A 26,046-nucleotide genomic window follows, 5' to 3' on the forward strand; every position below is an offset into this window, starting at 1 on the left:
GTTCTTTACAATATTGCATCCCACATAGTTGTTGGAAGTGGGTTGTGATCAAACTCTTGATATAGATGTGCACAATTTAGTAAACACATTTGTTAATCAGCAATACAGATTGCTCACCAAACATAATTGGACTGCTGCACTTAAGAACACATTTCTGGAGTTATTTTATTTTATCAGCCATTTTACTATTCACACAATACTGTTGATTGTACAGCATAATCCAGCTGTGCAGAATGAATAAAACTGTTACTTTTATCACCCATCCTTGCTCCATTGTTACAAACAGAATGGTTCAGAACTCATTCAAAATTCTGGCTCCACATTGCAAAGTAACCAAAAAGGTTTCCAGTGGAATAGACCATGACTGTAGCAATTGAAACCAGTTTGACTTAGTTTGGATAGTGTAGGAATCCAGCAGGAGTAAAAGCCAGATGTGATTCTGGATTCCACATTGATAATGCATTAAACACTGATTCAGTGATGAGATGGTGTCTTGTTAGTGTAATCATGTCATATGCCTGGGGCGAGACATGCATAAAAATTGAAAACACTCTTTAACATTTAGAAAAGCCCCTATTAATAAGCCAAAACACATTTTATTTCTTATGACCTAACTGGAACTTTATGCATTCTAGGCAGTAATACTCATAACAAGAATGAATATGCCATTGACTAAAAGGGTGTTCACTCCATCGACATCTTGTGAAAGTGCCTTTTATTTTAATTTGTCGACTCTTCTTCTATATTGAATGTGATAATACAGATTGTCCTTCTGTATCACATTCAAATAATCTTCATGATTGACCTTAGACAGAACTTCCTGACAGGTCTATAGATAAAGGTGATTTAAAAACATAAGAATCAGGAGCAGAATTTGGCCAGTCAGTCCCTCAGCCTGCTCCTACATTTAATAAGATTATGGCTAATCTCATCTCGGCCTGTTCTCCATAATCCTTTAGCCCATTACTAATTAAAAATCTGTCCATGACTTCCTTAAATTTACTCAATGTCCCAGCATCCACCACAGATTCATGACTTTTTGAGAGAAATAATTTCTCATCAGTTCTGTTTCAAAAATGCTCCTGCTCTTCATCCAAAAATGAACTCTTATTCTTGATTGTCCCATATGATGAAATACCCTGTCTACGCCTGTTTTGTCACATCATACACCTCAATTAGATCGCCTCTCATTCATCTGAACTCCAGAGAATATGGGCCTAAATTGCTTAATGTCTCTTCATCAGATAAACTCTTCATCTCTGAAATAAATCTAGAGACCTCCTGAACTGTTTCCAGTGCAATTAAATCCCTCTTTAAGTAGAGGGACCAAAATTGTACGCAATACTTCAAGTGTGATCTCACTGTTGCCTTGTACAGTTGTAGCAACACGTCCCTACCACCAAACTCTATTGCTTTAGCCAAAATTTAATTTACCTTTATTGTTACCTGCTGTTGATGCATTCTAGCCTGTAAGCATTTCTTTTAGCCCAAGATCCACATGTTCACACTTTCCAGTAGAATTTGTTGGAATTCGGTGAATAGGAATCTTCAGACTGGGACTTACAGGCACCTTTCACCTTTCTTAGTTGAGATGAGGTAACATTGAATCATGGAAGCTGAGATAACCTAACTTAGCGCAGACCTCACAAACCGAATTGAGATTTTCTGATGTGCAGGGCTAACTAAACTATTGCTGTAGTCAATGAGCAATCAGTACAGTGGAACTTGGCCAGTGCTGAGGTATATTACAATCATATAAAGCTCGAAAGACTCCCCACTGGAGATCAATGTTGTACCCTTCTTTTGCAGTCTGCGGGAGATTTGTTGAAAGTTTTCTTTGCATGAGGCTACTTAAGTGCAGTAACTTAAAGAGGTTAGATTGCACAGGGCCTAATGAAACTTTTGGGTTGCTCCATTGTTATATAGGAACATTGTTGAGGAAGACCGCTGACAGAGCTCCCAGTGACTCACTGAGAATCAATCCCATCGAGCATTTCCTCATTTCAGTCAAAGAGAAGTAAAGCAAATTTTAAAAAAATACTGAATTTGCTCTTTCAAAACAAATTAAGCTGAAAGGCAAAAGAATGAAGCATAGAACATAGAACATAGAACAATACAGTGCAGAATAGGCCCTTCGGCCCTCAATGTTGCGCCGACCTGTGGACTTTTCGGCTTCAGACTGCTCACTTGAAAGTTAAGTAAAGATAATCAGTAAAACATTATTAGGTTGTAATTCCAGAATTGAACTGAGGGCAATTGAAGCCGCTACAAGGTGAGGTGTAAGCTAACTATGGACAATGGAGAAATGCAGTTAAACGTCTGAAGTGGAGGTAGAGATGGTATCTCAGCTGTAATGTTGAAGGCTCCGGTCCAGGCTAGATTACCAGGAAGGAGGAGATCCTGTGTCCTACTCGAGAAGCAGAAAACCATTTCAGGCAATACCACAACCTTCGATATGCATGTTGTCACGAACACGCTGCCTTCCTCCTTGCAGGAGGTGGTGGGACCAAGCTTATGCTTGAGGTTACGCTCAGAGGAAGTAAAACCTCTCTGTACACCCTCTTCCTGTCACCAACAAAACCGTGTTTTCTATCATCAAGGGGTCAAAAGTATCATTACTATTCCAGGAGAAGACATCGAAAGAGACTTCATGCAGGCTTTCCTGTTATTTTATATAATATTTTCTTCTGAAACTTGGGAACGCGATTAGGGATTTACTGAAAAGCTTCTTTCCAACAATCGCTTACACAATGATGTTTCATTTGATGGTTTTTCTTTGCTCTGTTCTAGGCTAATATTTCTTGTTCACCTGTAAATTCTCTTGAGAAGACATTGGTAAGCTACATTCTTGAATCACAGCAGTCTACGTGGTGAAAGAACATTCATATTATTATCAGGAAGAGGGTTCAGGATTTTGATCCAGTCATATTGAAGGAGCAGCAATAGAGTTGCTAAGTCAGGATGGTGTGGAGCTTGGAGGGGACTTTGCATGTGATGGGGCTTTCATATGCATCCGCTGCACAGTCCTTCTAGGTGGTGGAGGTGACAGATTTGGAAGGTGCTGTTGAAGGAACGATGGTGACTTGCTGCAGATAATACACACTACTTTGGTGGAGGGGGAGAAGGTGGTGGATGTGATGCCAATCATATGAATGTTTGTAGATATTGTGCCAATAAAGCTGGCTGTTTTGCCTCAGGATTGTCAAGTTTCTTGAGTGCAGTTGGAGCTGGACCTATCCATGCAAATGGGGAACCTTCCAATATGCTCCTGGCTTGTGCCTTGTGGGTGATGGAAAGTCTATTGGGAGTTAGGAGGTGAGTCATTTGTTGCAGGATTCCCAATCTTAGAGCTACAGCATTGAAATGGCTGATCCAGTTCAGTTTTGGGGGTCAATGGTAAACTCCAGGATGTTGATTTGGGGGAATTCAGTGATAATAATACAATTGAATGTCTTTTGATGTACCTTCTGAAATATTGCTCTGCTTAAGCTATGGCTGTTTCTTTGACCAACATCGCAACCTCCTCTAATCATCAACCTTTCTATCTATCTGAACACTCTGTAATAGGGAATGTTGAGTTGCCATTCCTGCCCTTTTTTTATAGCCAGGAAAAGTATTTAATTTAAAATGATCTATCCTATGCTTAAATGCCATGCAGGAACATTTATGCAACACTGAAATTGGCTATATTTTTGGAAGAACTGATTCCTAACCTTGGACTAATATTGAATTACTCTACTTGGATTGACATGCTCTTGTGGAAGTGAGACCAGCTATGCTGACACTGTTCAATCATTAATTACTTTCTCATGAAGTGGCAAAACTGACTTAAATCTCAAGGTTTGTGCCCAGAGCCATTTAATGAGTTCTCAAGGATTCCCATGAAATTGTACATCTGAAACAGATGGGCAGAAGTGTTTTTAAATTTAAGTCTTGAGAATACATTTATTTACGGTTAATCTAAAAATAATGACATGGTGCAAATCCACAAAACAGTGCAAAACACTGGCAAGACAGTGGATGAGAGCCATCTCCAACTGACAACATGGATTTATAAGTGAGAGTAATATTTGTTCAGTTCTCCAAAATGGCAAAACACAGAATGAATTTGGACAACTGATGCTGTCAGTCTTCAGTATGGATTGCAATTTTGGTTATTCATGAAGATACACTCCTGTCCTTGAGGCTATTGACAACTAAAAGGTAACAGTAAGGTCACCATTGTCCTAACAGACCATAGGGCTGCTCCCGCATTAGAGGCAGTTCAGGTGGTCTAACCTGAGGGCTACCATGCCTCAGGGAGAAGTTGAGTCTTTCACAGTAACCTCAGTTGGTGCAGGGATTGAATCTTTACTTTTGGCAACACTCTTTACTGCAAACCAGTTATCCAGCTAACTGGTCATCCTACTGCACTCAAAAAAGAAAATGCTCTGTTGGAAAACTTACAAATACATTTATTCAACAGGTTATATAGGTGACAATAGCTCAACATTTAAATTGCTTTATTAATACTATACCTTTTACATTATAAAGTATCTCAATCATCTCACTGCTCAGGAATTAAGTGGGGAATAGAAACAGAAAGTAGCAATTAGGGGAATAACTGGAAGGAATGCCTAAAGATATGGTTGAACAGATTTTATAACACAGTTATTCTTGTTCAAGTATTCATTGTCCATCTTGAGTTATCCTTGAGATGGCTGTGATGAGCCACCTACTTGTAGAAAGTCCATGTGGTGTCAGTATAGCCTTAGCTCTTTTAATGAGGGAGCATGAGGGTTTTTTTAAAAACTTATTAATTGTTTGGAATATGGGAACTGCTGGCTGGACCAACATTTATTGCCCATCCCTAGTTGCCCCTTGAGAAGCTGGTAGTGAGCTGTCTTCTTGAACCGACCTACTGTGGGTTGGCCCACAATGCTGTTAGGGAGGGAATTCCAGGTTTCCGATCCAGTGACAGTGAAGGAATGGTGATATTTTTCCAAGTCAGGATAGTGAGTGGCTTGGAGGGGAATTTGAAGGTAGTGGTAATGTCACATATCTGCTGCCCTTGTCCTTCTAAGATGGAAGTGCTTGTGGATTTGGAAGGTGATGTCTGTGGATCTTTGGTGAATTTCTGCAGTGCATTTTTGTAGATAGCACACACTGCTGCTACTCGGCATTGGTGGTGAAGGGAGTGGATACTTGTGGATCAGTGCCAATCAAGTAGGCTGCTTTGTTCTAGATGATATTGACCTAATGACAGTAAAGGAATGGTGAGAGTATTCTAAGTCACAGTGATGACTTGGAGGGAAACCTACAAGTTGTTAGTATTTCAATATGTCTATTACACTTGTCCCTCCAGCTGGTAGAGGTTGAGTTTGCAAAGTGCTTTTCCTTGACATATTGTTGCAGTGCATCCTGTAGATGATACACACTGCTGGAACTTTGCACTGTGGTCAGTGACAAGATGACATAATTTTAAGGTAAACTGCAGGAGGTTTAGAAGGGATTTGAGGAAACATGTTTTCACCTGGAAGCTGGTGGGAATATGGAATGAACTGCCGGAGATGGAAGGAGAGATGAGAGACCTCACAACCTAGGACTTTGATGAACACTTGAAATGTCATAACATTCAAGACTACAGCCCAGTGCTGGTAAGTGGGTTAGTGTAGTTATATTGGCACAGACTCAATGGGCTGAAGGAGCTCTGTGTACTCTATGGTTCAATAGTGAAGAAAGAGAATATTAACCAGCCAAACGATGTTGGCTTTGCTTTTGAAGTGTTGAATTTCTGGTGTTGAGTACTGTCGAAGCTGTACTCATTAAGAGCACTGTAGAGATATAGTTTTATGCCTCACATTTATGCCTCATATATGGTGGACAGGATTTAAAGAAACTTTAGAAAGTGCAATTAATTTAGGAGAGTAATTTCAGGACATGGTGATGTATTGGCTAAAGGTCCTGCCAGAATAGAGGCAGTATTAGAAAAGCTGTGTTCTCAGTCATATTGTATCTGGGTGATCAGTGAGAAAGTTTTGAAAAGCTGAGCTTGAAAATGATGTAAGATCAATGTGATCTTCACCCGCGACGGGAAGAGATAAGGACAGAGACAGGAGATTAACAGAGATATACGCCACTGATGGTCATCAGGATACACAAGATATTGAATTTTAAATTAACTTCAGGATCAAATACTGAAGCTACAACCCAAGTAGCCAGCTGATGCAATAAAATGGAATGGGGATTAGGTGTAGAATCAAAGTTGATCAAACTAGACTAACATCGAGTCAGACAACAGGTGGAGTGACAATCTGCTTTACTGCTATCCTATCCCAAAACATTGTGACATTGCTCATCGGTAGGCTTGAACCAAACAGTTTTTACTGTTTATTGCGGTTCTTTTGGAACTTAAAATCAGCAGGTGGTTGGCATCTCATTGCGATATTTACTGCAGGAATCTATCACCTGTGTGATGCAAAGTAACTGTGGATTTGTATCTTATTAATACTGTGGTCTCAGAGATACTTGCAATACAATTGACTTATTACTTTATAGATTTTAAAAAATGTATTCTTTTTATGTGGGATGTTGCTGTCGCTGGCTGGGCCCAGCATTTATTGCCTGTCCTTAGTGCCCCCTTGAGAAGGTGGGGGTAAGCTGCCTTCTTGAATTGCTGCAGTCCACCTGCTATGGGATGACCCACAATGCCCTATGGCAGGGAATTCCAGGATTTTGACCCATTGACAGTGAAGGAATGGCAATATATTTCCAAGTCAGGATGGTGAGTGGCTTGGAATGGAATTTGAAGGTGGTGGTGTACCCAGGTATCTGTTGCCCTCATCCTTATAGGTGGAAGTGCTTGTGGGGTTTGAAGGTACTGTCTGAGGATCTTCAGTGAATTTCTTCAGTGTATCTTGTAAATAGTACACAATGCTGCTATTGAACATTATTTATGGAGGGAGTGAATGTGTGTAGACATGGTGCTAATCAAGCAGGCTGCGTTGTCCTGGATAGTTGAGTGTTGTCACAGCTGCACCCATCCAGGCAAATGGGGAGTATTCCATCACACTCCTGACTTGGGCTTCGTAGATGGTGGACAGGATTTAGGGAGTGAGAAGGTGAGTTACTTACTTTGATTATGATACAAATGACTTTGTAGTTTTAGCTATGAAGAGACTTTGGGACTGGAATTGTTTTCCTTGGAGCTGAGGAAATTGAGAGGAGACATGATTGAGATGTCTAAAGTTATGAGGGGCATAGACAGTGGAGACAGAAAGAGGCCTTTCCCTTTGATGGAGGGATCAGTGACTGGGACATACATTTAAGGGAAGTGGCAGGAGGTTTAGAGGAGATGTGAGGAAAAACCTTTTCACCCAGAGGCTGGTGGGAACCTGGAACTCACTGCCTGTGAGGGAGTAGAGGCAGAGACCCTTAGATCATTGAAGAAGTGTTTAGTTGAGCACTTGCAATGGCTAGGCATACAAGGCTATGGGCGAAGTGCTAGAAAATGGGATTAGGATAGTTAGGTGATTGTTTCTGACTGGTGTGAATGCAATGGGCTGAAGGGCCTCCTTCTGTGCAAGCAATCTCTATGACTCTATCTCACTTAATCAATGAGCAAAAAGAAACAGATTCCAATGAAAAGGAGGCAATAAAAATAGTTAAGACATTTGTACTGAAAAGTTCTGCGAATTCTCCTCTGAAGTCAAGTTTGATCATTTTTCACTGAGCAATTCCACTTTCCTTGAAGTTTGGTTGAATATTTAAGTGCTTCAAAGTTAAAAATCACACAACACCAGGCTATGGTACAACAGGTTTATTTGGAAGCACTAGCTTTATTGGTGCTCCTTTATTGGTGTTGTGGAGTATAAGATTGTAAGGCACATATTTTACAGCAACTGAAATGATATATTGAAAAGACCTGGATTGTTTGTTAAACCTCTCATCTTCTGGAATGACCATACTGGTTTCAGTTCTTTCATGTGCAAATCCTAGAACTTTCTTTCAAGTTACATTCTCGAGTGAACTTTAACGATAGGTGCCATGTCAGCTCAGATAATGTATTGAAGGTGTAAAGTTAAAATCTATCTGTCTGTGCCCCAATGTTCATTCTGATTCTACTTCTAAAAAAGGGATTCACAGAATCTGACATGGATTCATGCAATTTTTGAGCAAAATAAAATGTAATTCTGTAAGTACAAATTCACCTCACAAACTTATATGTGTGTGCGTGTGTGTGCGTGTGTGCATGTGGGTGTGTGTGCTGGGGGTGTGTGGAAGAGGTGTGAGTGTCTGTGAGAGTGTGTGTGCATGTGTGTGAGTGTAAAGGGGTATAAGTCTGTGAGAGGGTGCATGTGTGGGTGTGAGTGTGGGGGGTGTGTATGTGTGAGCGTATGAGAGAGAGCTTGTGTATGAGAGAGGGTCTGCGTGAGTGTATGAGTCTAGGAGAGTGTCTTTCAAGATATCATTTCAGTTGTATCACACTGCAAACTTTTGCTATAAATTCAGTGTCTTATGATCTTATACTCCACAACCACCTGATGAGGGAGCAGCACTCAGAAAGCTAGTGCTTCCAATTAAATGTGTTGGACTATAACCTGGTGTTGTGTGATTTTTAACTTTGTACATCCCAGTCCAACACCGGCACGTGCAAATCACAAGTGCTTCAAAGTATTGATGGATGAAAAAGGGTCTATTTATATATATTTTTTGACTGTTTTCACTTTGTAGTGATTGTAATGAGGTCAGTCAGGATAGAATATGAGTTCCCTGATTGGGGCTGTTAACATTGTCCAATCAGGGAGCCCTGGCTGACAGATATAAACAGGAGTGTCAAAGGTTCTGTTCACTCTGAGAGCTGGTTCTGAGGGAACTGGATCAGGGTCAAGGACTCTCCAGGTGTACATAAAGGGGGACTTGGTGATGGGATACAGGCTTTTGTAGAGTTATTTCAATTTATTCATTGTCCATTCATCATTTGCTTTCAAAAAGGCTGAATTATTTTCCCATTGGGTGAAACACACAATTGGTTTACATTGCAATAAATATACTCAAGAGTTGGCCATAGCTTTTTTTTATAAATAGCAGAAATCAAAGGTCATTCAGTGTTTCTATCTGTTCCCATATTATAGTTTAAGTAACAACAGATTAATTTGGAGTAAATATGCAAACTCTAAACCTTTTCCATCTGTAAAACAAAAAAGGCTCCTGCTGCCAATTTCTTTTTAGATTGTTCACTATGAAATCAGTATCCTGGTGCTGAATGCCAGAACACTTTTTGTATAGCAGGTTTCTTTTATATTGCAAATTCTTGTGTTGGCTTTCGCACTGAAATAATTGTAATTACCTGTTGCCACAGTGAATGGCTGAGAACATTAGTTAGCCATGTTCTTCCACCAATGATTTGCTCTGCATTAAACAGCATGTGGCAACTTTATATCATCAATTTAGACACAGCTGCATAAATAATCAAAAGCAGCAGATTTATTAGCATCTGTTCTTTTTTGAAAAGAAAGGTTTTAATTTGAGATTTTTGAATGCAAAGTACAGAACACCTAGGATAGTTCTTGGCCCAGATTCTGGGTGTGAAGTCATGTTCATTTATGCCAGCCAATTACAGAAATCTTTGTCATGGCAACTTTAATAGGTCAGCTAAATGCTGTAATGTATAGAGATATTATTGCCTGCAGGGTCACTGTGCACTAATAAGCTACCAGTTTTGGAGTTAGTAATACCTTTTTGAAACTTTATTAACTACGTCAAATTAATTTTATGGCCTTAATAGGAAATTGGATCCAATGAGCGAAGGATATTTAGCCTTTGGAATTCTCTTAACTTGCTCATTGAATACATTCAAAGCCTTGTTAGACAAAATTTTGATCAACAAAGTAGTCAAGGATTTTGGGAGATAAGCAGGAAAGTGAAGTCAAGGTCACCATCAGAGGGTTCATGATCATACTGATGGGAGGTATGATGTGGAGGTTCCAATGTTGTACTGGAGTGGACAAAGTCATAAGTCACATGACACCAGGTTATAGCCCGACAGATTGATCTGAAATCAAAAGCTTTCGGAGCGCTGTTCCTTCGTCAGATGAAGTCTGACCTGATGTCCTCACCTGATGAAGGAGCAGTGTTCCGAAAGCTTGTGATTTCAAATCAATCTGTTGGGCTATAACCTGGTGTCATATGAGTTCTGATTTTACTGATGGGAGAAGCAGACTCACTGTGAACTACACCTGCTCCTTTTCTTATGATCTTAAGGAACAAACGCCACAGAACAGCAATGTATTTAAAAACATTGACGGATTACATCACGCAAAGGTCATTAAAATTATTCAACTTCTAGCAACACTAGATGGATTTGACAATGTGCTAAGAATCAGATACGTTTTTAGGAATGGCAGGAGAAAGTTTTGAACTCCATTCTTATTGACCTTGTTGTACCAGATCTCCCCCACCTACCCTCAATGCCCTTTGCACTCACATCCTTGAAGACCAAACCCACCCGTGATAACCCAAGGGGAGGTGGTGGCCTAGTGGTAATATCACTAGACTGTTAATCCAGAGACCCTGGTAATGTTCTGGGGTCCCAGGTTTGAATCCTGCCATGGCAGATGGTAGAATTTGAATTCAATAAAACAAATTCTGGAGTTAGGAGTCTAAGGATGACCATGAATCCTTGGCCAATCGTTGGAAAAATCCATCTGATTCACTAATGTCCTTTAGAGAAGGAAACTCCTGGTCTGGCCTACAAGTGACTCCAGACCCTCAGCAATGGGCTTAATTCTTAACTGTCCTCTGGGGAATAAATGTTGGACTAGCCAGTGACACCCAGACCCTATGAATGAATTAAAAAAGGCCTGTGAATTATTGTTGTAGAGGCTGCAGTGACAATATGATACGAGTGAGAATGATGCCGAAGAAAAGAAAGGATTCTTCTAGTTTGGGCCAACTGTAACAGAGCCAACATGTTTGGTTTGGCTTCTACACAGCAAATTTCAGGTCAGCAAATTAAAAAGTATCGTTTAAATTCTCTTTCCTCTCTTCATCCACCTTCAAATATTTGTTTAGACAATTTGTCAAATTGTCTAGAGATTTGCTTCTCCACTTCTCTATCTTAATTTAGTCACTTTTTGACTTTATAATAATAAGGAGATGATCTGAGCTTCGTATTAATTAGATATGGTTCTGGTTCCGATATCTGATGCACAGCATGTGTTGTACACAAGGAGAATTGTCGATCTATGTACATGAGTTGTGGGCCAGTTCTTTTATGTTCATATGTGGTCACGAAATCTGGAATATAATGTAGGTAACAACCCGATTGTGCACTGACTATAATAGAACTTAATGTTACTCAACTTGGATTTTCTGGAGATTAACTTACCTTGATTCCAAATAAGGTTTCTGTAAATTTCCTTAAAATTTGCTCACTTTCTGAATGTAATTGTGTCAAGCAGCTTTAGTGACAGAACAACTCACAAATCTAACCATAGTCAAACTCTATAATCTTTGTTTATAATTTATATTTTGTTCAATGTTGAAGGCTGTTTAAAAATCCAATGCTTTGGCTGACATTTCTACAGAATGGTGATGACTTCAGTATGCATGCACCTAATGTCCTCGAAATGAATGCAGATCATTATGCCAATTGTTAGCTATAAAGAGAGGTTGGATAAACTTGGATTGTTTTTGCAAGTGTCGGAGGCTGAAGGGCAACCTGATAGAAATGTATAATATTATGAGAGGCATGGATAGACCATAAGACATAGGAGCAAAAATTAGGCCACTCAGCCCATCGAGTCTGCTCGGCCATTCAATCATGGCTGATAAGTTTCTCAACCACAGTCTCCCGCTTCCTACCTGTAACCCTTGATCCCTTTGATACTCAAGCACCTATCTATCTCAGTCTTAAATATACTCAATGACCTGCCCTCCACAGCCTTCTGTGGCAATGAATTCCATAGATTCACCACTCTCTGGCTGAAAAAGTTACTCCTTATCTATGTTATTAAAGGGCTTCCCTTTACTCTAAGGCTATGGTCTTGGGGCCAAGTCTCTCCTACCAATGAAACCACCTTCCCAACATTTATTATGTCCAGGGCATTCAGTATCCATTTAAACTCCATTGAGTAAAATCCCAGAGTCCTCAAACATTCCTCATATGTTGAGCTTTTCATTCCTGGGACTATTCTTGTGAACCTCCTTTGAACACGCTCCAGGGCCAGTACATCCTTCCTGAGATATGGGGCCCAAAACTGTGCACAATACTCCAAATGTGGTCTGACCAGAGTCTCATAGAGTCTCAGAAGTACGTCCCTGTTTTTATAATCAAGTCTTCTCAAAATAAATGGCATCATTGTATTTGCCTTCCTAACTACTGATTCAACCTGCAAGTTTACTTTGAGAGATAGTCTGGGTCTGTTTCCCAGGTGGAAATATCACATACAAGGGGCAGAGGTTTAAAGTGAGAGGGGAGATGTGCGAGGCAATTCTTTTACACAGAGGGAGGTATGCATTTGGAACAAGCTTCCAGGGGAAGTGGTAGAGGCGGAAACAATTACAATATTTAAGAGGCCTTTTGATAGAGGCATGAACAGGCAGGGAATAGAGGGACACTGATCATGTGCAGGCAGACAGGATTAGTTTAGAATAGTACCATTGTTGGCACAGTCTTGGTGGTGAAAGGGCCTGTTCCTGTGCTGTACTGTTCTATGTTCGATGTTCTATATAGGGGCCAAATTCTCATTTGACTCCAGCCATGTCATTTTACAGTTCAGTGCTTCAGGCAACACCCAAATGGATAAATATGCTTTAAACACTCCAACATGGCCTTTCATATAGATCAACCTACCATAGGTTACCTGCTGGTTGATTCCACATGGCTGTTGCTGCATCCTCTAAGTGTTTGGATCTTTTAAGTTGACAATGTTACAGACAGTGATGTGGCTGGTGCTGACAATATTGCTGACTTCACTGTTTATGCACAAACCAGTTGTTAGTAGACCTGGTACAACCATAGGCATTTCTGAGCAGGAATAGAAAATGAACAGTGCAGCAGGACCTAACTGCGTAATGCCTATTGTTGGAAAAGTATTGGAATCAATTATTACGGAAGTAGCAGCAGAACATTTACAAAATTGAAATCTAATCAAGCAGAGTCAGTATGGCTTCATGGAAGGGAAATCTTGGCTAATTTATGAGATTTTTTGTGGTTGTCTCAACCAGTGTGGATAGAGGGGAACCAGTAGATGTGTTATATTTGGATTTCCATAACGTATTCAACAAGGTACCTCATAAAAGGTGAAGTCATATAGCCCAATGTATTAAAGGTTATATACTGGAGTGGATGGAGAATTAGCTATTGGGCAGGAAACAGTGCGAGGGGTAAAGGGCTCTTTTTCATGTTGGATGACCTGTGACCAAAGGGGCCCTATCGGGATCAGTGCCGGGACTGCAACTGTTTGCAATATTTATTAGTATCTTGGAGGATGGAAATGAATGTACTCTATGTAAATTTGCAGACAACACAAAGATATGTGGAAAGGTAAGTTGTGAGAGAGACACAAACAGTTTACAGAGATATATTGACAGGTAAGTAAGCTGACAAAAGTTGGCAAATGGAGTATAATGTAGGTAAATGTGAAATTGTTAAATTCGGAAGGGAGAACAAAAGAACAGAGCATTAATTAAATGGAGAAAACTCGCAGAAATCTAAAATGCAAAGGGACTTGGAGATACTTGCACACAAAACACAGAAAGCTTGCACAGAGTGCAGCAGGTAATCAGGGAGGCGTATAGAACGTTGCCCCTATTTCAGAGGGTCGGAGTATAAGAGTGGGGAGTTCTTTCTGCAGCTGCACAAGGTGCTGGTGCGACCACATCTGGAATACTGTAAGCAGCTTTAGTTCCTTATTTAAGGAAAGGTGTCATTTCATTGGAGGCAATTCAAAGAAGGTTTACTTGGATGATGCCTGATATGGAGAGATTGTCTATTTGCAAAGACTAAACAGGTTGGAATTCTACTCACTAGAGTTTAGGAGAATGAGAGGTGATCTCATTGAAACATATCAGATTCTTAAGGGGCTCGACAGGGTCAATGCTGAGAGGATGTTTCCACTTGTAGGAATGTCTAGGACCAGAGGGTATGGTCTCAGAATAAAGGGGCACCAATTTCATATTGAGATGAGGAGGAATTTCCCCTGTCACAATCTATGGAACTCCTTGCCACCGTGAGATATGGGGATAGAGTTCTTGTGTAAATTTAAGGCTGAGATAGATAGATTCTTGATCAGTTGGTTTCGGGGTAAGGGTGGGAAAGTGAACATGAGGAATGTTGGATCAGCCATAATCCTAGTGAATGGTGGAGCAGGCTCAGGATTGATCGTATGTCTCATGGTCTTATGAACAAGATGCTGGAAGGAGTGAGTATGGGTTAGAATGAACGGCTCTCAGGACGACAATGATTCCACCCAGGTTTTTCAGGGAGCAATTTTCAGACCTGCACACGACAAAGATAGAAAGTGAGGAGATGTCTGTACTCTGGTAAGATGTGCTCTCTAAAATCTACACCTACAATAGCCATTACATCACAGCAAGTCAAGACTGCAAATGTGACCGTGAGAATGAAACTTTTATACATCCAGTTCCTTTCAGGCAGATATTTGTATCATCTCTCAGTTTTCTGTTGAAACGGTGTAGGAAAGGACACTGACACCCTCTATTCACTGACTGGCAACTACATCTCAGTCTCTCATGCTTGGAAGAATTAGGCAGAATGAGCATGCAGCCTTGCTAAGATTGTGATCTTCCCCACGAACGCATGTTTTATGGTGTATTTTTTAATTAATCGGATGCAGGTTTGCGAGCTAGGCCAGCATTCATTGCGCATCCCTAGTTGCCCAGAGGGCAGTTAAGAGTCAATCACTTTGCAGTGGATCCTATAGTCACACATAGGCCAGCAGTAACCTTTCCTAAAGTGAATCAGCAATGGTTTCATGGTCATCATTGAATTCTTAATTACAGATTTTTATTGAATTCTAATTCCATAATCTGCCATGGCAGGATTCAAATCCAAATTCTTGGAACTTTAGCCGAGATCTCTGGATTGATAGTCTAGTGATAGTACCATAGACCATTGTCTCCCCACACGTATGGGTGTGTATATGTATATGTATAAATGTATATAGTACATTAAGTTTTCCAGTTACTGAAACCAAAAGGGACTCCATTGGTTCTATAGCCAGCTGGTATGCAAGCATAGGCAGTAAATCAGGGAGACTCATTTCCAGTACACTGGCAGCAGACATGATACCTTAACCCCATCACAGTCCGGTTTGCATTTGAACTCAGTCAAGAAATCAAAGGGAGGCCACTGGACCACAAGAGGCATCTACTTATGTCATGTCACATGACTTATGTACCTACGCATCCATGTATTATTTGCACACAATGGAAGCTATGGCGCCAGATGAATTGTGGGTATAGCAGACTGCTGGTGGCTGAATCAATGTTTCTGTAGCCTGGACACTCAAGGTAGGGACTGCAATACTCAGCAGAACATGTGCCAACTTTGTGGTGGCAAGCAGCAGTATCTTGCCATTGGGAAAGGTCACATTCCTTTCTGCTAATGAGAAAGAAAGAGAAAGGGAAGAAGCATTCTCGATATGCATTACATTCTGAATTCTAGCGTGTAAGCATTCAATATCTGTTGCACCTTTTTCAACCACAATTGCTGTTATATCCACTAAAATAAATTTGTTACATAAAACTACCAATTTCCAAGTCATAGGAACAGTGAAATGGTGGCAGTGTAGCTGGTGAAATTTAAATTCATTTAATGAAATTTGGAATGTGAAGTGGCACTAATTATTAACAATTATTTGGAAAAGAGTATCTACAAATGAGAATCATGGAATATTTGGCCTGAAGCTAAAAGCTGCTGAGACGTGAGAAGACTTTAACCTTGTACAGTATCTGTGAGGCAGAGAATCATTTGAGAATATCCCATCGGGGAAGAGAGAGACATCAGGTGAAATGATCTAATAAAGGTTGTTTACGTGAAATATTTGTAACAATATAACATTGTAATGGTGGAATGCCCAAGATCACTAGTGAGAGTGGGGCCTCTCTTTGCCTATGCTCAAATAAAGGCTGCTCATTTGAACAAAACATCCATTTAGAGGCATTCTTGCATCCTTGGCCATACCTTCACACTGTCAGTTATGGTCCTATTGGATTTTCATCCAAACCATCTGGTTCACTAAGGTCCTTCAGGGAATGAAGCCTGTTATCCTTTCTTAACCTGCTCTGTGTGCGATTCTACATCTATGTTTGACTCTTACCTGTCCTTCAAAAGTCATTCAGTTGTATCAGACCATAGCCAGCCAAACCACCACAGCACCGAAAATGACAATTCTACTTCGTTGCTCCCTCAAAGCCCTCCTGATTGACATTGGAGAATTTGTGCCAGAATTGGGAGAGTTGGCCCACACACTGAACGAACAAACACCTGACAAGGTCCTATTCAGGAATAATACAGAATCATAACTTTTAACCAATGGTCCACAAATCCTCCCTCACCATTCTGAGGTATACCCAGGCCCATCAACAGGGCGACACACCAGAGGTGCACCCCATCAAGACAGTGATGTGACAGTGATCAGGCTTTGACTTTGGATCCACGGAGACTCTTGACCTCAGCTCTAAAAGGACGAGGAAACTGCATGTTGCCATCTATTGCCCTCCCTCAACTGCAGAATCAGTACTCAGCTATGTCTTTGGAAGAAGCACTGAGGGCAGCAGGTGAACGGAATGCAGTTTGGTTGATGGTCTTTAATATCTAAGAGGATCTTTGTAATAAACTGCTGGCGAACCAAAGCTCTGTTGCTGTCCTTCAGAATTGTTTTTTTAGGAGGTGGTGAGTCAGCAAACAAGAGGGAAATAGCTACTTTACTTTGCTCTCAACAACCTGTCTGTCATAGATCACAGAATCCCAACAGTGTAGAAAAAGGCCATTAGAACCAACAAGTCCCACACCAACCCTCCGAAGCGTATCCTGCCCATTCCCCAACCCTATTACTCTACATTTCCCCCGACTAAAGCTACACATCCCTGAACACTATGAGCAACTTAGAGTGGCCAATTCACTTAACCTGCACATCATTGGACTGTGGGAGGAAACCAGAGCAAACCCACACAATCACAAGAAGAATGTGCAAACTCCACACAGTCACCCGAGGCTGGAATCGAACCTGGGACCCTGGTGCTATGAGGCAGCAGTGCTAACCACTGAGCTACCATGCTGCCCTTGACATTTGTCCATGACAGCACTGATGTAAGTGATCACCACAGTTTCATCTTCACATTGAAAATGCACTGTGTGCCACAATCACTGTGTCAAATAAGGCAGATTCAGTACAAATCCAGCAGCTCAGAACTGGGCCCCCATGTGGAACCTTGGATCATCGGAGCAGAACTGTACTCAATCACAACAATATCAATCATTCCATAACTTATATTGGTATTGCGCCCTCAACATGCATTTCACGGGTGCATTTTAAAATAAGCACAGTACTAAGCCCCATCACAAAGTATTAGGTCAGATACCACAAAAGTTTAGTGAGGAGATAAAGCAAGATAGAAGGGGGAGAGATGAAGACTGAAAATTCCATAGCTTGGTCCTAGACCACTGATATGGCCACCAACAGTTGAGTGAAAAAAAATCAGGGACACTCGAGAATTAGTTGAGCTAGATTTAGTTTTCAGTGGGGGAGCAGTTAGTAACGAATCATTTAAGTCTAATAGTATTAAAGGCCTGAACGAGGGTCTTAGCCTCAGATAGGTTGAGAGAGAGAGTTGAGGTTGGATGAATTTATAGAAGTGGATATTTGACTGGAAGGTCACCTTGGTTCCTATACAACAATCTGGTTAGTCTCATACACTTGCCAGGGAGAGGGATGGTCTGTAGCTAAAGAATGGAGTTCGGAATGAGGCTGCAAAACAGTCAAAACATAAGGAATAGGGACAGGAGTAGGCCATTTGGTCCTTCAAACCAGCTCCACCATTCAACAAATCATGGTCCAACATTCCTCACAGACACTTATCTGACTTCTACCCATAACCCTTGATTCTCCAACTGATCAAGAATCTTTCTGTCTCAGCCTTAAACATACACAAAGATTCTGCCCCCACAGCTCTTCGGGGCAAGGAGTTCCAAAGACTCTCAACCCTCTGAGAGAAGAAATTCCTCCTCATCTCAGTCTGAAATTGGTGCCCCTTTATTACGAGATTATGCCCTTTGGTCCTAGACTCTGCCATGAGGGAAAGTTTGTTGATGTGGATCTTGTCCATTCTGGGGGCTCACTGGAGTTCAGCTCATGCTTTTAATCCTCTAAAGAACTACTGATATTAAAGTAGAGAGGTTACTAAAATGTTAAGATTACACTTTATTGTTCTGGTACAAGCCCTCAACTTCCATTTGGCAGCATGGTAGCTCAGTGGTCATAGGGTGGCATGGTGGCTCAATGATTAGCACAGTTGCCTCACAGCGCCAGGGATAGGGTTTGATTCCAGCCTCCTGTCCGTGTGGTGTTTGCACATTCTCCCCGGGTCTGCGTGGGTTTCCTCCGGGTGCACCAGTTTCCTCCCACAGTCCAACAATGTGCAGGTCAGGTGAATTGGCCATGTTAAATTTCCCACAGTTCAGGGATGTGTAGATTAGGTGCATTAGTTAAGGGAAACGTAGAGTCATTGGGTGAGGGAGTGGGTCTGGGCAGGATACTCTTTGGAAGGTCGGTGTGATCTTGCTTCCACACTTTAGGGATTCTATAATTCTACTGCATTTGCATCATTCCTTTTATTTTTGCTCAATATCTCTGTATTTAGCTATAACCATTTCAAAGCACAACTTTTAATTTTACATTTTCTAACTAATACTGAGTTTATTTGTATTTTTAGATATAGGGTTAATAACTATATTTTTGTGGAATTAAGCAAACATCCAAGGCAAGGTGAAAAGGTGGTGAATTAAAATAGATGCAGTAGAGTACCCCAGAGTTTGTACGTAGACATTTTAAAACAATCCTTTATTTGAATTTCAATACATATGAGACATTGTTAAAAAAATTGCAGAATTAAATTACACAAAACAGTGAATAAATCTATTTCTCAAAGCTCAGAGCTGATTTGGCTATCAGTTTGAATACTAAGAAACTGTAAATATTCAATATCTTCCAAAATATTTACTCATGTTGTCCAGCTTCTATCACAGAGTTCTCAGGGGATCCTTGGCTATAGCTCATTCGAGCCAACACAAGTTATATTAAAAAAAATTGGCAGAAAGACTTCCTAATGCAATATTTTATGTTGCATATTAGAAACATCCACAAAATAAAATTGCTGGCTGTGTGTTGCAAGAAAAGCCTTCATTAGCACATTTCAGATATCGGCAGTTGTTTATCTGTACTATTTTCCAGTTCTGATGAAAAATCATTGGGACAGAATGGTAATTCTGTTTCTCTCCCTCCTATCTAACCAGCTGACCATTTCCAGAATTTTATTTTTATTTCAGGATTTCCAGCAGCTGTGTATTTTAGTTTTTTTTAAAGAGAAATCTAAACTAGTTTCATTCAGTGAGCAAATCCAAAATGGCAGGAGAAAGTACTGGCAGGGCTTTTGGCAATACATGATAAACTGGTGATTCATGGTACCCAGAGCTGTGGAACATATGATTCCTCACAAGTTCTTTATTTCAACTAGTTGTCCATGTCAGGCACACAGTCAAACTACTGAGCTTTCTCAAAAGTGGAATGCAGATGCATCTTTTGCAAAATGCATTGCACCAGTTACTGTGACAAGAGAATGAATTGCTTAGATAAACACAGATGGGAAATAAACTGCAGTAGTAGATGACATCATTCTAAACAACATTTGGGTTGTGGAATCAAACCAAAAAAAACGTTTGTGTTAAGGTATTGACAGTAAACTAATAGCAGCCTCTATTTAAATGGAGCTGCAACACAAATGGACTTGGAGGTGCTTGTGCATGAAACACAGATAGCCAGCACCCAGGAGCAGCAGGTAATCAGGAAGGCTCATGGAATGTTGGCCATTATTTCAAGGGAATTGGAGTATAAAGAGGAGGGAAGTCTTACTGCAACCGTATAAGGTGCTGGGGAGTACTGTGAGCAGCTTTGGTCCCCTTATTTAAGGAAAACGCATTTCATTGGAGGCAGTTCAGAGAAGGCTCACCAGGTGATCCCCGGTGTGGAGGGATTGTCTTATGAGCAAAGATTAAACAGCTTGTGTCTCCATTCACTGGAGTTTAGAAGAATATGGGGTCATTTCATTGAAACATATTGGATTTTTAAAGGGGCTTGACAGAGATTGTTGTTTTCCTTCCTGGGAGAGCCTAGGACCAGAGGGTACAGTCTCAGAATAAAGGGGCACCAATTCAAGAGAGATGAGGAGGAATCTCCTCTCTCTGAGGGCTGTGAAACTTTGGAACTCCTTGTCACAGAGAGCTGTGGAGGCAGAGTGCCTGTGTGCAGTTAAGGCTGAGATAGATTCTTGATCAGTTGGGAAATCAAAGCTTATGGGGAAAGGGCAGGAAAATAGATGCAAGCAACATTGGATCAGCAGTGATCCTGTTGAATGGTGGAACAGACTCAAGAGGCTGAATGACCTATTCATCTATTTCTTATCATCTTATGCAGAATGAACACACTACTTTGTGAGATGGAATTAGTTTAAACTAATTTTCATGGATGGGCTCCACTTCCGTACTCCATCAGCAAACTGTTCTACATTTGGACATGCTTGTTGGTCAGAGAGTGACGGTTAAAAATCGAGATAAATAATATGCCCAACTCCACAAAAATAACACTTAACCTCGACTAAATTAATTTCAGAAACCTGCTGCAGCTCTTTTAATGGTTTTGCTTCAGTCCTTCAGTTTTGCATTAGTATTCCCGTGACATCACAGGCTACCTTTTTCAAAGTGGCAGAAAACTGGAGGATGGCTGAAACTTGTTCTGCCTTTAGCAGGGGTCAATCTGAAAAGTGTACATGAATGAGATTCTTTGTCAGTGAATTTGGACGGGCCTGATAGACGGCTTTGCTTAGCAGAAAACACTTAAACTTTGGAAAGTCTGCAAACCTGTAACGATTCATCAAAATGCTAGTTTCAGCTAACAAAATTAAACCGCATACTCTTTGCACCCCTATATCAAAAGAATCCCTTATCTGCTTGGTATATTTAAGATTCCTTTCTTTGACACATAGGGAACCTGTAATTTTCTCTGTCATTGTACTTTCTACATCTGATTAAAATGTTAAAGAAATACACATCAAAGAGGAGATAATAATCATCTCAAATTGATTCTGACAGTGACTGTTCCAAAATCATCACCTTATACCTTTCAGTTAAATGTAAAGAAATTTACGTTTCAAAGATTAAAAGTGTAACATAATATTTTCCTTGTCAGACCAAGAAACGAGGGTAAAAAGATTCATTTAAGCATAAATTGTCCTTCAAACTGGATAATAATGCACACACACCAGCAGTGTGTAGGGAATGAAATGTGTTGGCCATCAGCATTGTCTATCTACAATTGGCATCCAAAGCAATTTGGATATTTCCTCTAATTTTCATAATGATCCCAGCTGTTCTGTTTTCACTGAAGTCACAGAATAAAAATATAAACTTTGTAAAGGGATCACGTTTCTGATACAATCGTTAGCCATACAAGGGACATATGGCAAAACGTTGATAAAGCAAAGAAAGAACTTACATTTACAAAGCAACTTTCACAGCCTAATATGTGCCAAACCACACATTCACATTTATAATGCAGAAAACACAGTAGCCATTTGTAAACAATAAACTTCCATAAACTGCAAGAATTAACAAACGGATCATCTATTTTAAATATTGGTCAAGGATGAGAAAAACATACTAAAGCACTCGAAAAGAAAGCAGCCTTACTCCTTTTGGAAGCAATGCCTTATGATCTGTTATATCCATCTAAAAGGTTTTAATGGACCAAAATAATGTAAGAATATAAGAAGTTGAAACAAGAAAAGGCCATTTGGCCCAGATCTATCTTCCAATAAGATCATCAACCTCGACCTCAACACTACCTGCTGATTCCTTTAATGTTCAACAATTTTCACATATCATTTTTGAATATAAATTTAAAAGTTCACCATTGTCCCAGTGGACTCTGGGGTTGCTCTTTCATTAGAGAGAGAGAGAGAGAGAAAGAGAGACAAAGGGCTTTTGCCCGAAATGTCGACTCTCCTGCTCCTCGGATGCTGCCTGACCTGCTGCTTTTCCAGCACCACCCTCTCAACTCTAATCTCCAGCTTCTGCAGTCCTCACTTTCGCACAATTGAAAGTGAGTTTAACTGAGGGCGACCCTGCCTCAGGCGAGGGGAGAGTTTGAGAAGGAGAATCCTTTATGGATGATCTCAGCCAGTGTGGGAATTGAACCCATGCTGTTGCTGTCACTCTGCATTGCAAAATGTAGACATTTTCTATTCAATCTTTCCACATGGAATAATCCTTTCAACCCAAGAGTAACCCAGTGAAACATTTCTGTGCCCTCTCTAAGGAAAATAAGTTTTGAAACAAAACTGCATGCAGTATTCCAAGTGTGATCTCATCAGGGCTCAATTCAATTTCAATAAGACTTCCTTCTACTTAAACAGCAGTTTATTTGCAATAAAGACCAATGTGCCACTTGCCCATCTAATTGCTCTTTTGTACTGGCATGCTATACTTCTGTGTTTTTTTGATACAATGACACCATAACCCCCATTTACACAAGCATGTATTTGTTTGTTACCGTTCCAAATTTCTTTCGTTTTTCTCTTCTTCCTATCAACTGAATAAATCTATGCATCTAGAAGGACAAGGCCAGGTGCTATATGGAAACACCACCACCCCCTGCAAGTTCCCCTCCAAGCCACTCGCCATTCTGACTCAGAAATATATCACTGTTCCTTCGCGGTCGCTGCGTGAAAATCCTGGAACTCCTCCCCTAAGGGCATTGTGGGCCAACCCATGGCAAGTGGACTGCAGTGATTCAAGAAGATAGCTCACCCCCACCTTCTCGAGGGCAACTAGGGACTGTTGACCCAACCAGTGACACGAACACCCCACAAATGAATCAAAAATAAATTTCATATCATATACCGTTTACCATGCTTTTGCCTCTTTTCTTAACCTATTTCCCTTTGCAGACCATTTGGACTAGAAATGTGACTGCATTGATTTTAGGGAACAGGGTTCATGACATCCAACATGCCTGCATTCTTTCAAGGCAAGATCGGAAAGACAGGAAGCTTGTGTTCCCAGTCTGTGTATCCGAATGGTAGTGGTGGTGCTGGTTGTGTAGTTTTGGAGCTGGTTTAGCTCCCGAGTGCTGCGGGGGAGTTTGACACACAGCTCCATAACCACCTGATAAAGGAGCAGTGCTCTGAAAGCTAGTGCTTCCAATTAAACCTGTTGGACTATAAACCGGTGTTGTGTGATTTTTAACTTTGAGGCACTGAAAGTATTGTTGCAAATGACATGGTACCAGCAGCCTGTTCCTTTCTGAAGGCAGTTTGTCTCTTAAAAGCAATTTGGAAATAAAGATTATTGCAATGCAAATTCTTAAAAGTTGAACTCCAGGGCAGACAAAAGGATCCACAGTGACCTATGGAGCTGGGCGTATGATTAACACAAGGAGAAAGTGAGGACTGCAGATGCTGGAGATCAGAGTCGGAAAATGTGGCGCTGGAAAAGCACAGCCAGTCAGGCAGCAGCTGAGGAGCAGGAGAGTTGATGTTTTGGGCATAAGCCTTTCATTAGGAATGTATTATTCACAGAGATGAGCATGGGAGATGATGCTGTGCATCAAAAGCCCCTTAACTGAGAAGCAGGTAGCAGCAGCTGGCCTGCTGGGTCACATGCTAGAGATTAGATCTGGATGCAATGTCATCCGAAATCTACTGACCCCTCATCGCTGGTTGGTCAGTGACACATATGCACCCCATCACCAACCTCGCTGTAGTAATGGGTGGTGGTAGAGAGCTAGTCCTGTAACTGGAAGTCTGTTTTCAGTAGCATCCTGCAGGTCTCAAAAGTTTGTTTTATGGCAATGCTCATATTCTATTTTGGTCCCATCTTACTTTATGCCATTCCAAGAACAACTAGCTGCTCGGCAATATCCCAGGATTCAGCAGCATCCATGCCATTATTAACAGCTCCTTGTGGATGCAGACAAGCACTGGCAGTCCAGAGCAGCCCTACACAGTTTGTGGGTATGGCGGACAGAGGAAACCCGACACCCCACTGTGTGAGCAGAGCCTAGGAAATCCAGCTGCAGAGGTGGGACTTCCTCTTACCTTTGGACCAGCAGAGAAGGACATGATGCCAGACGATGCCAGCTGGTCAAAGGTTGCCACCTGGGTCAGTACAGACTCAGCCATCTGGCGGAACGGCCATTACTGTAGGAAGAAGATCATTGACTTTCTCCACTCCTCCAGCGTAAGTGCCCCCATTTTCTCTGATACCTCACACTCATTCTCTCGCTGCTACTGCAGCCATCTCGCACCAAGACTCCTATTGTACCATTCTCACTGATGCCTTCCACATCTCTCCTCAATTTCTGTCACCCACATCAACACCACACCCTCCAACATCACTAACCCAGAGAGCTGAGGAGGCTAGATCAGTGAATGTATTTAAAGAGTTTGACAGATTTTTCATATCATTGGGAATTGAGGATGCAGGGGAGTTAGTCTGAAAGAGGAGCTGAGGCTTGGGGCAGACAAGGGCAGACTCGAGGGACCAAATGGCCTACTTCTTATATTTGTTGTGTGTAGATTTATGTCCACAATTATCACCACAGCTTCTGACAAGCCCTCAACACTTGTTGCTTTCCCCATCCTTCCCTGTGGTTACTCTACCTCTCTTTACATTTTTCCCCACATGTCCCCTTCTATCTCGACTCTCTCATGTTCCCTTTTAACTTTCTGCTCAGTGCATCTTCTTCTCACACATCACATCACACCACACCACTGAACACATTTGTCCCATTCTCCCTTTCTCTTACACATCCCAAACCCGTCATTTGCTTTCACTAACAAAACAACTCGCACTTTCAGGAAAGAAGGGCAGGTGTGAAAAGGGCAAGGAGTGTGTGTCCTGGGTGGGAAGCCTAGACTTAGATCATAAACTACCATAAGCTGCAGCTATCTCACTATACACTGAATTAAACTCTCACAATCTACTTTCCCATAAAGTTTCAATTAACCTGGTGTTTCCAAGCGGGTCTTATTCAATGCTAAAGTTAAACAGGTGTTCATTGTATCTATTGTATTTCTATATAACCTACAACCAAATCTGCACTCCATAATGCATTCAGTACTAAATTTACAGTTCAATATTGTTTCATTTTGTTATCTTGCCATAATATGCATTGTTGGTGACATTAGGGACTGTGGATCTTTCAGGTCTGTTCTGCTCCAGATGGACTCCTGGCCATTGAGAATGGATGAAAAGGGAGCACTCCTGAAAATCCCTCTTCTCCGGATCCAGGAGCCTCATTACATTCATTGAGCTTAAATCACAAGCTGATCCAGAACAGGAGAATCTTTTGGAATTTCTTCCACTCCTCCAGCTCTCGAATCTGGAGTTCCTCCTGTCTCAGTTATGCAGCTGGCTGAAATAAAAGCAAAATGCTGCCGATGCTGGAAATCTGAAACAAAACAGAAGAAGAGAAAATGCTGGAGAAACTCGGCAAGCCATGGAACTTGGAGGGAATCCTGAGGGACAGGATGTACATGTATTTGGAAAGGCAAGGACTGATTACGGATAGTCAACATGGCTTTGTGTGGGAAATCATGTTTCACAACTTGATTGAGTTTTTTGAAGAAGTAAAGGAAGAGGACTGATGAGGGCAGTGCGGTAGATGTGATCTATATGGACTTCAGTAAGGCGTTCGACAAGGTTCCCCATGGGAGACTGATTAGCAAGGTTAAATCTCACAAAATAAAGGGAGAACTAGCCATTTG

At 41.1% G+C, this 26,046-nt stretch overlaps 1 protein-coding gene across 7 annotated transcripts in view; it reads right to left on the bottom strand.

Annotated features, from left to right (window-relative positions):
• Positions 1-26,046, bottom strand: part of LOC122564092 (zinc finger protein GLIS3-like) — a 577,543-nt gene that overhangs the window by 239,775 nt on the left and 311,722 nt on the right. The gene's annotated exons all lie outside the window — the stretch shown is intronic.

The sequence above is a fragment of the Chiloscyllium plagiosum genome, unplaced genomic scaffold, assembly GCF_037043375.1.
Source record: "Chiloscyllium plagiosum isolate Xiang-an unplaced genomic scaffold, Cpla_swu_hap1 HiC_scaffold_2, whole genome shotgun sequence".
Lineage (NCBI taxonomy): Eukaryota > Metazoa > Chordata > Chondrichthyes > Orectolobiformes > Hemiscylliidae > Chiloscyllium > Chiloscyllium plagiosum.